General features: G+C 46.3%; 1 protein-coding gene across 1 annotated transcript in view; it reads right to left on the bottom strand.

Moving 5' to 3' along the window:
• kcnq2b (potassium voltage-gated channel, KQT-like subfamily, member 2b) overlaps nt 1-13,678 on the bottom strand; it is a 129,491-nt gene that overhangs the window by 19,204 nt on the left and 96,609 nt on the right. The gene's annotated exons all lie outside the window — the stretch shown is intronic.

The raw sequence follows: 13,678 nt of genomic DNA, 5'->3' as shown, positions 1-13,678 counted from the left end.
TATTGTTCATTTGGTTTGTCAGAGCATACAGATCCATACTGGGAATACAGAAATATCCGGACCAAATTTAGCACAAAAGTTGGGCAGAAAGCCAAGAGCATGAAACCCTTTGAAGTGCAAGAAACAGGCCTTGTATTCCAACAGGCATTGTCTGCCATAGCATCTCCCAGAAAGCTCTCCATCAAAGCACAACAACATGCTGGCCTCTCCACACAGAGTCAATGAACATGCACACAGGCAAGTCGCAATGCCAACAGGAGACCTCGTCGGGGGAGGGGGGGGGTGTACAATCAGGCGATGGGCTATTGGAGGGTGGGGTTAGACAATGGTGAAGGAGAATGGAGGGGCAGACAGCAGAAGAAACTCTTAGCAAAAGGCAAGCCAAGGCAAGACTAGTCAAACAGTTCAGAGTTCATGCAAAGAAATCGTTGTCACCAGAAATAAGAGCAATTCTGTCCCTTGTCTCAAAGAGGATTTTTTCTCAAAGATAATCCAATAACAAGTTAAATCACTCATGCAAATGTTTGGCTCTTAAATCAGCTCCTCACCATGCTGAACGTCTGACACTCGAGACAGATTCACATGTCATCCTTTAGAATTCGGAATCATAGAATCTCTTCAGTGCAGAAGGGGGCCATTCAGCCCATTAATTCTGCACGGACACTCCAACAGAGCACCTTGCCCAGGCCCTATCCCCATAACCCCAGGTATTAACCCTGTTAATCTCCCTAACCCGCACATCTTGGGACACCAAGGGACAATTTAGCGTGGCCAATCCACCTAGCCCACGCACCTTTGGAAATTAATGTAGTGAAAGTGTTTTCCTATAATTAACATATCTTGTCTCAGCATTCTTTCCACTAACCAATATTACTCTCACTACTTTCACTCAGAAAGTAGTCACACTATCTGATCTCGCTCCCAGTTCCTGTTGCGGTCAGACCCCAATCTCCTGTTGACTAGGGGCATACAAGCTCTGGGTTTGGGGGACAGCAACCCTTATATCCAATTTCACTTTCCCTGGACAATACCAGTGTCCAGTGAAAGTCTAACTCCATCGGGAGTCTAACTAGGCTGGGATTTTCCAGCCCTGCTTTGGCAAGACACGCTGTGGGTAATGTGACGGGCCAGTCAAAGGTCGATTGACTTTAGGCAGGCACTGGACAATCCCAGTGGCGGGCACACCCAGAAAATCTACGGTCAAAGCCAGCCAACCCAAGCTGACCTTTGTTGGGTGATCAAAATTTCTGTGGTTCCTACACATTACCCCCGCACCAGATATCCAATTACAGGACCTATTGCACCGTTATAAAATATGGACAGTATATAATACCGATCATGTAACATATCAACTTTCAGTGAAAGAAAATTAATCATCTTAATGTAACGCTTTTAAGGTCGGTAATGACTTCAATCAGGCCACTGAGATTGGCCAATTGGAATATGGGCTCCCTGATTAAGAAATTAATTGATGGACCAATCGGGGAGTCTTTTCCTTGTTTTTAAACTGGGAGTGTCAGTTCCTCTGGCACTCCTGGAGGTAGACTGCTGACTGCGAGTACTCTGTACTGCCGCTGGAATTGTAAATAAAGGGATTCTGAGAAAGCAGGTTCTGCCTCTGAAGACTTATTGCAACATCAGAATCTGATTTCACGGAGTGTTGATGTTCCTCCAGCAAATCCCAGGATGTTGTAACAATTTGATTCATTGGGAACTGACCACCTGACCATGGGGATGAGCCACAGAGACTTCCAACACCACTAGGGCTGACGAACAGACTCCCAATTCCTGCGTTTAGAAGATGGGAAGCTGGAGATACGTGGTGACATGGTCGCGGCTTGATGTGTTGAGAGTGTGCAGGTGTTCTAATGCAGCTCTGTCGCATGGCCAGGTCTACCTCGTACGTGGGAGATCCTCGTGTCAATCCCCATTGAGGGTGGGGAGAAAAACAAGCTCTTTTTAAATAGACTGACTCGCCAGCCTGCGCACAGAATAACCTTCTCCCCCACAGCTCAGCTCAGACAATTCGAGTTCCTCCAGCTGGAATTTGCTCCATCATTTTCAAACCAGGGACATTATTAACCCAGTGCGGTTTGGGTCAGTGCTATGATTGGAAAATACCAATTCATTTTTGTATCAAACAAAACACTGTTACTGATAAACCCAAATCTCAGGGAACAACTCTACATTAAAACTGCAGACAGGAACATGACATGCAACATAAGGATACCCCTTCCACAGGTACTGAGTGATAATCGACAGTTATGGTTCTATTGCAGTATTCTCAAAATAGCCTACCCCCTGTGTTTATCTCTCTCTCTCTGTCCTCTCCCTCTCTCCTGTCTGTCTAAGTGGTTATGCAATTTCTGTGAAGATTAGGGAATGCACTTGAGAAGTTCTGTGTGATACTCTTCCCAGAAGCACAAGTGTGGGTCACACGGCTCTGATCTACTCAGGTGGCCATTGACTGTTTGTGATTAAGATCCAATCGGATTGGAATAAAACCACGGCACTCGAGTCAATCTCCAAATTCCTTTCAAATTGCTTCCTCCACCAAAGCCTACAAGTCACATGCCACCCTGACTTGGGACTATATAGCTTCACTATCTCTGGGTCAAAATCCTGGATTCTCTTCCCAACAGCTCCACACAACAGCAGCGTGTTATGAATGCAGGTTTTTATGAGGTGATTGGGACTGTCACTTTAATTCCAGATCAATTGGGGTCATGAAGACAGCCATGTGATCTGTCATGAGGTCTATCCGGCCACAGACCAGTTGGCTTGGTTACTACGGAGATAGGCAGGCCCGGAATGAGACCCAGAGAGAGGAAAGTGTGACTCATACCCGGAAACAGAAACGGGCTAACTCGGGATGGAGTTTCTGGATCGGAGAGGACACTGCTGGTGTCAGAGGGAGAAAGAAAAGGGTCTCACACAGAGACAGAAGATTGCAGGGAATGGGCAGCAGAGAAGAAGGACTGACCTTGCCGTAGAGGGAGGCAGCTCTCTGTTTAGAGAGATGCTTCAGATAAATTTAAGAAATCTAGGAGATTCATCCTGGCATGACCAAGGATCACTGGGATAGGCCTTACAGCTAAGAGTTGGTTCAGGAATTCTGAGGAAAGTGCCTTTCAGCTGTTTGATGTTATTGCTGACACTCTCCCACCTTACCCACCACGGAATCGGAGTGGGTGGGGGTCCGACAATGGAAATCTCCATTGACCTTGGGCAGGAATTTCTGTTCACGCCTAAGCGAGGCTGTAAAATCCCACTGGAACTACTGGAAGCTGGGAGAGATATCGGACTAGCATCGGACTAGCTTGTCTAACTCTCCTTCAGAGCTGAAGGCAGCTTTGGAGAAGATGCATGTGACCTCGAGGCGTTAACTCAGTTTCCCTCTCCACAGACGCTGCCAGACCTGCTGAGTTTTTCCAGCATTTCCTGCTTTTATTTAAGATTTCCAGCACCTGCAGTACTTGGGTTTTATTTTAGTGTTTAATCACTGTTACTTTGCCAGAGAAAAACATCTTAAAGCTTGGAAACTTGCCTTTAGATTTCTCACTGGGAATTCAAACTTTTATTATTGGTCTATATTGGGCTCAGGAAGGCAGCTCACCACCACCTTCCCAAGGAGGTTCAAGGTGAGCAATAAATGGTTTCCTTGGCGGCGAAGGTGACATCCTGTGAATGAATTAGAAAAGGGGCAGAAATGTGTTGGGGTACAGGGGAACAGCACGGTTATAGGATTAACTAGGTAGACCTTCCAAAGAGCTAGAATTGACGTGATGGGCCACATGGCCTCTTTCTTTCTGTGCTGTAAGTCTACGTGATCTAACAACAGCGGGTTGAGATTGAGCTGTCCACTATGGATGATGTTATTCACTCACTATTTTAGCTGAATGCTTTGAGGAATTTCCCCAGTAACGCAACCTTTGCCCAGGACAAGGACAGTATTCCAGAATGAATCTTCAATCTCGGGATGTGACTGTTAATGTCCAGACCACCATTGCCCATCTCTATTTGCCCCTTGAAAGCTTGGCAGTAAGTTCTGTCACATGTTTGTTTGAAGTTCCTTATTCCAGAGGGGATCTATCCAGAGACTACAGTCTTTCACTCAACACACTTTTATTTACGTTACTATTCCCAAGATCACAGAACACTGGGCCAGAACCACAACTCCTCTCACTCACTGGCCAGAATCTCCTGACCATTCCTGCTGGGTTCCCAGCAGTGGGAGTGTTCACAGCGTCAGCAGCAAGGGAAATCCCACCCAGAATGATGAGGTGTTCTTAATGAAGGCTGTAAGACAGTCAGCGACAAACAGCTGGATTTCACAGCGAGAGCACGCCTTACTCACCTGCTGCCCCCTTGTAAAAATCAGCTAATGGTCAACATAACTAAAACAAAAGGACCCCTTGTGCACCCATCGCCTGCTGTGGGGGAGCCAGACAGTCTGCGAGGGTCTTGCAGTCCTAAGTGGAAGTCCCATCCCTTATGAGCTGCCAACCAGTTGTCTCTGTCTGTCCCGGCAGTGCCAGAATTGGATACTGGGCTCTGCCGGGACCACAGGTTGGCCCACGCTGAACTTTGATGGATCCTGGGATTAAGATCATTCCTGGTTTTTAGAGCCGAGATGTTTTTAAACCTAATGAAGGGGGTGACGGGACAAGGGTCAGGCAGGGAGGAACAAAGGGAAAGGGTAACAGCTCTGGGTAGCAGGGTGGGGGGAATGGGGGCAGGGGGGGAGTGCACCCAATGGGCGTAGGGTACACTCCCAATGGACATACCCTCCCTTCCCACCATTTAACCAGTTGTGCCCACTCCCCCTGCTGGCCCAGGACAACCCATGGGCAGCATAATATTTGGGTCAATTAGCTCATAAATAATTAACAGGCAAGTGAGTTTGTTAATCTATAAAGGGCAGGCGAGATGCCAATTTAGAGGGACAGCATAAGGGTGGATAGGAAGGTAACCATCTCTCGTGTGGGTGGCACAGTGGTTAGCACCTCTGCCTCACAGTGCCAAGGACCCAGGTTCGATCCCGGTCTAGGATCACTGTGTGTAGGAATTGCATGTTCTTCCTGTGTCTGCGTGGGTTTCTTCCAGATGCTCCGGTTTCCTCCCACAGTCTAAAAGGTGTGCGGGTTAGGTTGATTAGCCATGCTAAATTCTCCATTAGTTTCAGAGGGACTAGCTATGATAAATGCATCAGGTTATAGGGATAGGGTCTGGCTGGGATTGTGGTCAGTGCAGACTTGATGGGCTGAATGGCCTCCTTCTGCTCTGTAGGGTTCTATGACTCATATTTTACTGGGCCCACTATCAGAAACACACCTGCAGGGGTCATAAAATCCAGCCCATAATCTCTGCTTGCTGTTGTGAGAACATCCTTTCCTTTATTCTGGCAGGTTTTAATTCCTTCCAGTCCTCCTCATCTTCAGAGTCCTCAGCCTTGTTGTAAAGAGGTTGTTTCTGACAGCATTCTCTCCAGAACCAAAGGCGGTTTGTCCAGTTGGATGAAGACCTGGATGGTATGTATTTATCCATGGTTTCTGGCATGGTGTTTTGCAGTTTGGCCTACGTTTTGTGCATTGATAATTAAATTAATTAAGTAACAATCACTAAAATTCAGAAAGTGGCTTCCTCTTCCTTTCTTGTTGGTTTTTTTTCCCCTCATGAAGATTTTCCTCCTGGCCTTTCTCTTCACAGGAGCAACACAGGTCGATACGATGAGTGGGTGATCATTAATCCCTACATTGACACACACTCTTGTGCTCAAACTTGTCTTGTTGGCAAACGCAAGGTCTTCCTTCTTGTTGGTTCTTCAACCAGTTGTCCCACTCTACTGTCGACAGTCACAGCTAAGATATCTTTCGCAGCCTTTTCCGAGGTCTTGTGAATGGGGATAATGCCTCCTGCATTTCAGCTAACGTTGGCTGTTGGCATAGGGGTTGGTGAATCTGGGTCCTTTTCGATGTACTGTTCAATTCATCAGCTGTAGCTATGTGATCACGCGTTGGGTTGTAGAGTGTTCCTATTATTCTACATTGAGTTAATTCCAGGGTATTTCAATAGTCACATTACCACTGAGATCTTGCTGCTTTGTCAAGTTTAATCCTTCACTCTATAGCGGGACTCCTCCATGGCTGCAGTACAGCCGTCTGGAAAACTGTAACCTTTCAGCAACAGAGATGGCAACATCTGGCTGTTTCTGTCTCTTGAATAATATCTGAACTTTGTCGCTTTGTTCATACTTCCAAAACACACACAAGAAAACATGATCACCATTTGGGGGCAAAAATTCTTTTCCCATTTCTCCTCGTGTTTCATCAGCTGGTTATTAGTTTGTAAAGAAGTCTATTGTCTGGTTGATGGGTCTTTTGCAACCCCTCTCTCCCCATTTGTAACCCCTGTGTAATGATTCACAAACTTCATCAGGAACACAGTCGGTATTTATGAACAAGGAGAAACTGTACAGAGGCCGGCAGTCCTCCCGTTTGCCCGTTTCTACATATTTTCTTCAGACTGCCTTTTGCCTTTGAGATGACTCCACTTCCTGGGGTGATCACCCACACTCATTCCCAATTGGTCACTCAAGCCAGGTGATCATCTTCTGCTATGATACCTTTGGAGGGACAATCACCAAAGTCACCACCCCCCTCTCTCCCCTCTTGCCATCTCTCACTCTCCTTTCCTCTCCCTCCCTCGCTCCCTCCTGCAGTCCCTCCCTCCCCTCCTGCTATCTCCCTCTTGAAGCCCTTCTCCCATTTTCAGCCTTGTTTCCCTGACGTGGCATTGCTTCCTTGCCCAGTATCCCCTTCCTGCCCCCGCTCTTGCTTTCCAGGATCCAGTCCATTTGAAGCTTGCGAGTGCGATTTCTAATTTCCAGTCGGATCTGCGGACTCCTGAAGACAACCTCTCAGCTGCAGGTGGAGAATCGATACAGCGCTCCTCTAACACAGCCACCATCCTGTAACTGGTAGTTATGTAACACAGCAAGAATGGAGTTGGTGACTAATCCCAGCAGAAGCAGTTGACCAGATGGTGAAGCAGATGCTGACAAAAGAACATCGGAACCAAGACTCATTCTAGTGATGGTGTAAACAGGTTAACACTGCCACAAACTCAACCACTCGTTTCCACACTATAATTCTATCCCCTGCTGGATTGGCCATCAGCCCATTGCTCAGTGGGAGCTGTGTAACACGCAATAGCTGCTCATGCCAAAATAAAACACAAGGGAATCAGAGACGGTTTGTGACCTCGGTCTTCCCCTCCTGCCTGCGGGGTGATCACACTGCCCCGCACCTCGAACATTACTCCCGATCAGAGTGAATCACCCTCACATAAAAAGGAATAGTTCACTTGTTTGCAATATTCTGGACCAGCCAGTTAGTGAGGCCAACGGGAGTTTGGCACATTTTTGACTTGTCGCCAATTCATTTTTGCAAAACAGAAAGAAAAATGTAAAATTCAGAAAATACCAGGAATAGTCAGCAGGTCAGACAGCATCTGTGGAGCGAGAAACGTTTCAGCTTTCACAAAACTCTGTCTCTTCCCTCTCTCCCCCCAGCGCTGCCCGAGTATTTACAGCATTTTCAGATTTCCAGCAGTGTTTAATTTTTATTTCTGTTTGCTTCTGTGTTTCGAGAATTGGCACTTTTCCACCGAATGTTGTGATTGTTTCCTGATAATGGAACAGTTCCTGATAAAGATTGTTGGACTGGAGAGAGCAGATAAACAGTGAAAAGAGCAACTGGGGCCTCTTTCTAATTTTTGCATAATGCACAAAATGAATCTACAAACAGATCTGAGAAACGGAGAGAGAGAGAGAGAGAGGGAGATAAACACACAAGGAGGGAGGGAACGAGGAAGGATACGAGGGAGGTGCGAGCGAGCAAGGGAGGGAGCGAGCGAGAGGACATTTAAACCAGCCGTGCCAGGAATCAATCTACCAAAGGGAGAGTTTCACACGGATACCTAGGATCTCCTGAGCAGCACATTCCACACATGGAATCACGACGTGATTTGTGTTTACTGAAAACAAGGGGAAAATGGGAATTAATAAGGATAATTCCCTGTGATTCAGCTGCAGAATCAGTAGCTCAGCATTCCCACACAAAGCAACTTAGCTGGAATGTGCAAAACTCTGTTTGAATTTCTCCGTCAAGGATCTACGTTCTCTCACAGTTTTTCATTTCAATCATGGGAATCTATAAAAAGGGAGGCCTTGTAGCTCACTGGGCAGCGTCCCTGCCTCTGAGCCAGGAACTCCAGGTTCAAGTCCCACTCCAGGACTTGTTGGCTGGAGGATTGGCCGTGATATTGTTCAATAGGCCGATAATCGACCTGCTAATCCTTCCACCGCTTCCCCACAGGGAAAAGGTGTGCCAAGGTACAAAACAAACAAAATCCATCGCGGGCGGCAAAAATATACAACTGCAATTTCTAACAATGATAAACAACATGCTCTGACCTTCAAAAGTGAGTGTCGTTAGACGGTACATTCAGGCTCTTCCACTCCAACGCCCTGTTAATATTAGTGAGCAAGTATTTCCAAGTGGAAAGCACAGGAGCACAAATGTCCAGGCCTGGTGGTAGCACTCCACTAAAGCCCCAACTTGAAACCTTGGCTAAGTTTGCACTCCAGTTTGTAACTTGCTGCTGTAGGTGTGATGGTATCGGGGGTGTTGGCCATCACTCCATATCACACCCACAGACCAGGATTCATTTCAGGATGAATTAGTCCTTGGTGCCACAGTAATGACCAATGGGCGATAGCCAATCAGAGCCTGCATTACGCCCCAGTCGAATTTTAATTTCCCACCTGCGTTACCATCTCTACAACAATCTTCACTGGTCTTCCCACACCCAACCCCCACCCCCGATCTCTCGAGATGTCAACACAGGAAAAGAGAGCATTTGCCAGTTCTTCAACCATGAAGGGACTCTGAATCCCATTCTCATCCAATACCTACTTGTCCAAACTGTCTACGGGGACCATCATTCCCAGAGCCCAGAGTACGCAGGATAACATTAGCACCTCTACCACTGCTCTGTTGTGATCAGACGGGTCAGTATAGGGTTGCAGCAACTTCTGCCTTTGCTGGACTATCAGGATTTTGTCCATTGGCTCATTTATTGTGAGGTTGTTGTAGCCATGGCCATGGTTTGAGTTACCAGAGGCCTGACAAAGCAGGATGGCTTCGTGAAGATGAGAGATTTGCCTTGTCTGTGAGTCTGCAGCACCTGCTACAGGGTACAAGGTAGCAGATCCTTTAACCTGTGATTACGATTATATTCCGGAGGTGTGAGTTGCACAAAAAATAGAAAAAAGGAGTTTATATTTAGAAACGTAATGAAGGCTTTTAACAGACTGAGTGTCAGCTATAGCCTATTATTATTATTACAGAGTAAAGCTACATCTGTTCTACCCTAACAATGTACCTACAATGGAAGACCTCTAATGTATCAGGGTGGCATTATCTCTTCTCTAATTTAGCCATGTTTGCTAATAAGATGCCAATTTTTGCACATTAAGTCCAGGTCCGCTGGGAATGAAGGAATGATAGGGTGGTTACAGCACACAATGAGACCCATCAGCTCTCTACACTCACATGTTTCTCCCATCGCCCTGCCAATGTTTCAACTCAGATAGTCATACAATTCTCCCACAAAACCCGCCATTTAAGTGATCTTCTCCACACTCTCATTCCAGATTTCAAACACCCATTCCTTTAAATCAACTTTCCTCATTTCTCACTGCTACTCTTATCCTTTGCCTTACTCAGTGTCCCGAGTTCTCATCTATTTCACCAATGGGAACTGTTCCTCTTTATTAACTCTAGGGGAATTTCACAGTAAAACTTCATGTAGTGTTAATGTATTTGTGATTAATAAATAAATTTTACTCTCCCAATCCCTCCATGATTTTGAACACCTCCATCCAATCTCTTCTCATCCGTTCCTTGTCCAAGGAGAACAGTCCTGACTTCCTCCATCTATCCACAGAACTTAAGTTCCTCACTCCTGGAACCATCCTCAATAATCTTCTCTGCACCTTGCCATTGCCTTCACATCCAAACTAACGTGTGGTGTCCAGAACTGGACAGAATACTCCAGCCGAGCCTGATCCTGGTGTTGTACTCAATGCCCCTAATAAAGTCCAACTTCTCTTCTTGATCAATTTTAGCCCATCCAGTATTTAAATGTGGATAGCATAATTTTGTAAAGATAAATGCAAAGTATTAATTTAGTATTTTAGCGGTGCCCTCTGTTCCCATATATGACAGAATAAAGAATCATCTGGGGGGATTTTGAGGAGAAATCCACAAAATTCACTCAGGCTTGAGAGTGGAGTGTGTCTGACCACAGCCAACCTGGGTGTTTATAGGGACTGTGTGTTACTGAAACCAGTGTTGCCTAAGATTTATTTTGTAGCTCGTGTTAACTCCCACAGCACTGGTCCTAATGTGCCAGGAATCTAAAGCCCTCACTCCTGCACCATCTCTCCAGCCACACATTCATCTGCTCAATTCACCAATTTCTTGATCCACTCGTGAGTGACACTAGGAGTAGTCCAGGGATTTCTTGCTTTGAAGTCCTGCTTGCCTGTCACCTTCCTACCTCCCTACAATCTGACTGCAAGACCTCATCACTCTAACTAGGTCGCTGGTACAGATATGGGCCACAATCATTGGCCATTCTCCCTCCCCTCCCACCCTCTCCCCCAGAGTGCTCATATGGACCCTGGCACCAGTCGGAACACACCTGACCGGATTCTCGTCTGCGGCTGCAGAAACGCTGGTCTGTTTCCCCCAACAATTAAATCCCCATGACTATTGCTTTTCTAATATTCCTCCTGGACCCTCTGTACAGGTGGTGGTGAGGGCTTGGTGCAATCTGCAATCCGCAGGGGAACTATCACTCTTCTTATAACTGTTTTGAGTTATAAGGCAGGGCTGGATAGACTGGGACTCTTTTCTCTGGAGCGTAGGAGGCTGAGATGTGATCTTATAGAGGTCTATAAAATAATGAGGGGCACAGATCAGTTAGATAATCAATATCTCTTCCCAAAGGTAGGGGAGTCTAAAACTAGAGGGCATAGGTTTAAGGTGAGAGGGGAAAGATACAAAAGGGTCCAGAGGGGCAATTTTTTTCACACGGAGGGTGGTGAGTGTCTGGAACAAGTTGCCAGAGGTAGCAGTAGAGCCGGGTACAAATTTGTCTTTTAAAAAGTGTTTCGACAGTTACATGGGTAAGATGGGTACAGAGGGATATGGACCAAACACGGGCAATTGGGACTAGCTTAGCAGTTAAAAAAGAGGGGAAGCACGGACAAGTTGGGACGAAGGGCCTGTTTCCACGCTGTAAACCTCTATGATTCTATCACTCACTCTCACCGGAATTCAGAACCGAATACCAGTTGGAAAGCAGACTGCACTCCTGAATCCTCCAATGGGAAGAGAGATTGGCCATGTTGTTTAATGGACATTGATTCACAGGAACAGCTTCACTCGGGGCTGATGTGTTGGGAATCTGTCCTGATGTCAAACACATATCCTACATGAAGGGGAATGACAGAACGTTCTGCAAACTGAAGGCCTGATTAAATGTTAGCCATGTAGGACAGAGGTGAAATGCCAGATGGTGACTACACAGGAGGACAACAGCACTGGGATTAGTGAGAGCTGGTGGTGTAGATCTGTAATGGCCATCCAGGCATGGAGCAGAGATCAGCTGCCACTTGGCTCAAAGCACCTGGGAATTGGCTGTTGGTCTCTAGTGGCTGAGAATAATCCAGCTCAGAGACAGTTTGATATATTGCTGTGTTTAGCAGAGGATTGTCCTGTGAACCAGGTGGCCACACACCCCAGTTCGGAAAAACATCAAAGCTGCTGCAGAGTTCCAGTGTGACCTTTTTAAACATGAACAGAAGAGAATGGATTTGTTGCCCTCAATAAGAATATGATCACTTTGCCCCTTTGCTTTAATCATAACTGGGGCCGAAAGAAATTTAGTGATCACTAATTCACTAACAGACTGTGTCACTGCTGTCAGAATGTCCACCCTTTCATCTCATGGACACTGCTTTGAAGCTCCCCAGAGACAGTGAGAAAAGGAAAGATCTACATTTATATGGCACCTTGCACAATCTCAGGACATTCAAAGGGTTTTCCAGCCAATCAGGTAGAGCAGGAGATGAGAGGCCATTGATGTGTTGGGTCTGTCCCTGATTTCTCTGTGGGGGTGGCACGGTGGCACAGTGGTTAGCACTGCTGCCTCACAGCGCCAGGGGCTCGGGCTCAATTCCCAGCTTGGGTCACCGTCTGTGTGGAGCTTGCACATTCTCCCCGTGTCTGCGTGGGTTTCCTCCAGGTACTCTGGTTTCTGCCCATGTTCTGAAAGATGTGCTGGTTAGGTACATTGACCCAAACAGGCGCCAGAATGTGGCAGCTAGGGGAATTTCACAGTAACTTCATTACAGTGTTAATGTAATCCTTACTTGTGACTAACAAATAAACTTTTAAAAAAAACTTTAAGGGCGTATAGATATGTGAATGGACATCGATACCTGTGGGACATTGCTACATAAATGAGTGACTGATTCAGCTAACAGTGGAAAGATTGTGTCCATCCAGGGGTTAATGTTCCTTAGCTTTGTAGTTCTTTGTATGATACATAGGCCATACCTGTCTGTTGAGGAATCAGTAAAAATTCCAGTGGGCGGGTTGGCAGTAGCAACAAGGAGGTCTGAATGAACCCATTAGTGACCAAGCAAATCCTTCTGCTTACTCGGTGGAAGCTGTGATTGTCACTGTCTCCATTTCCTCTTCATTTACTGTCACTGAGGAAAGTGATCAACACTAGACTCCAACTCTGACATGCTCCCCAGCCTAGGGGACCATAAACACAGACCCCGAGACACAGAGCTATCAAGGGCCGTAGATGAAAGGAAGGTGGACCAGAAACAGAGAGTGTGGCTGTTAGAGAGCCACAGGGAATTGAGGGGAACATTACACAGCAGGGTGAGTTTTAAATCTCACCAGAGCACCTTAAAGTTACATAAATCCCCAAATCCTTCCAGAATATACTCAACAAATTGGGCCCCTACTAACGGAGGAAGTTTGTTACTGTTTCCTGGACTGAAATGACTTGCTGATTTAGAGAGTGTTTTAAGCACCTTGGAAATGAATATTGGAGCTGGAATCTTTCCAAGGCTTTGTATATTACACAGGAACCACACTCCGCAACTCCCTGAAGACTTCTAAAGCAAACAGGTCCCTGCCTTCTTGTACAGGGGGTTAAAGTGGTGAGGATAAAACATACCTCTGACTCGCAAAGCTCAATTCTCTGCTTATGTGAAAGAGGAAAGACAGTTATCAATAGAAGTGAATTCACTGCACACCATCATTTCAGACTCAATAATCTAGAATGAAACACTGAGAATAATCACCAGCTCCAGCGCTGTGAATACAGCGTCACATTAGAAAGCTAGCGGATCCATTCTTCATTTTCACGAAGGGTAGAATCTCTAAAGAATTAAGGTTCCCCTCGTGTCAGCTTCCCACATTCACCCGGCTGAGTGAAGCCCAGTTTCTGTCAGTTCGCTGGTCTTCACGGTGTCCATGCTGGATGAGGCCTGATCACAGGGCAGGCAGCATCCTGCCGACAGCAA

The sequence above is a fragment of the Carcharhinus amblyrhynchos genome, chromosome 16 (genome assembly GCF_965287045.1).
Source record: "Carcharhinus amblyrhynchos chromosome 16, sCarAmb.v2.hapA, whole genome shotgun sequence".
NCBI lineage: Eukaryota > Metazoa > Chordata > Chondrichthyes > Carcharhiniformes > Carcharhinidae > Carcharhinus > Carcharhinus amblyrhynchos.
The sequence above is the reverse complement of the archived record's forward strand: the minus strand, read 5'-3'. Positions and strand labels throughout refer to the sequence as shown.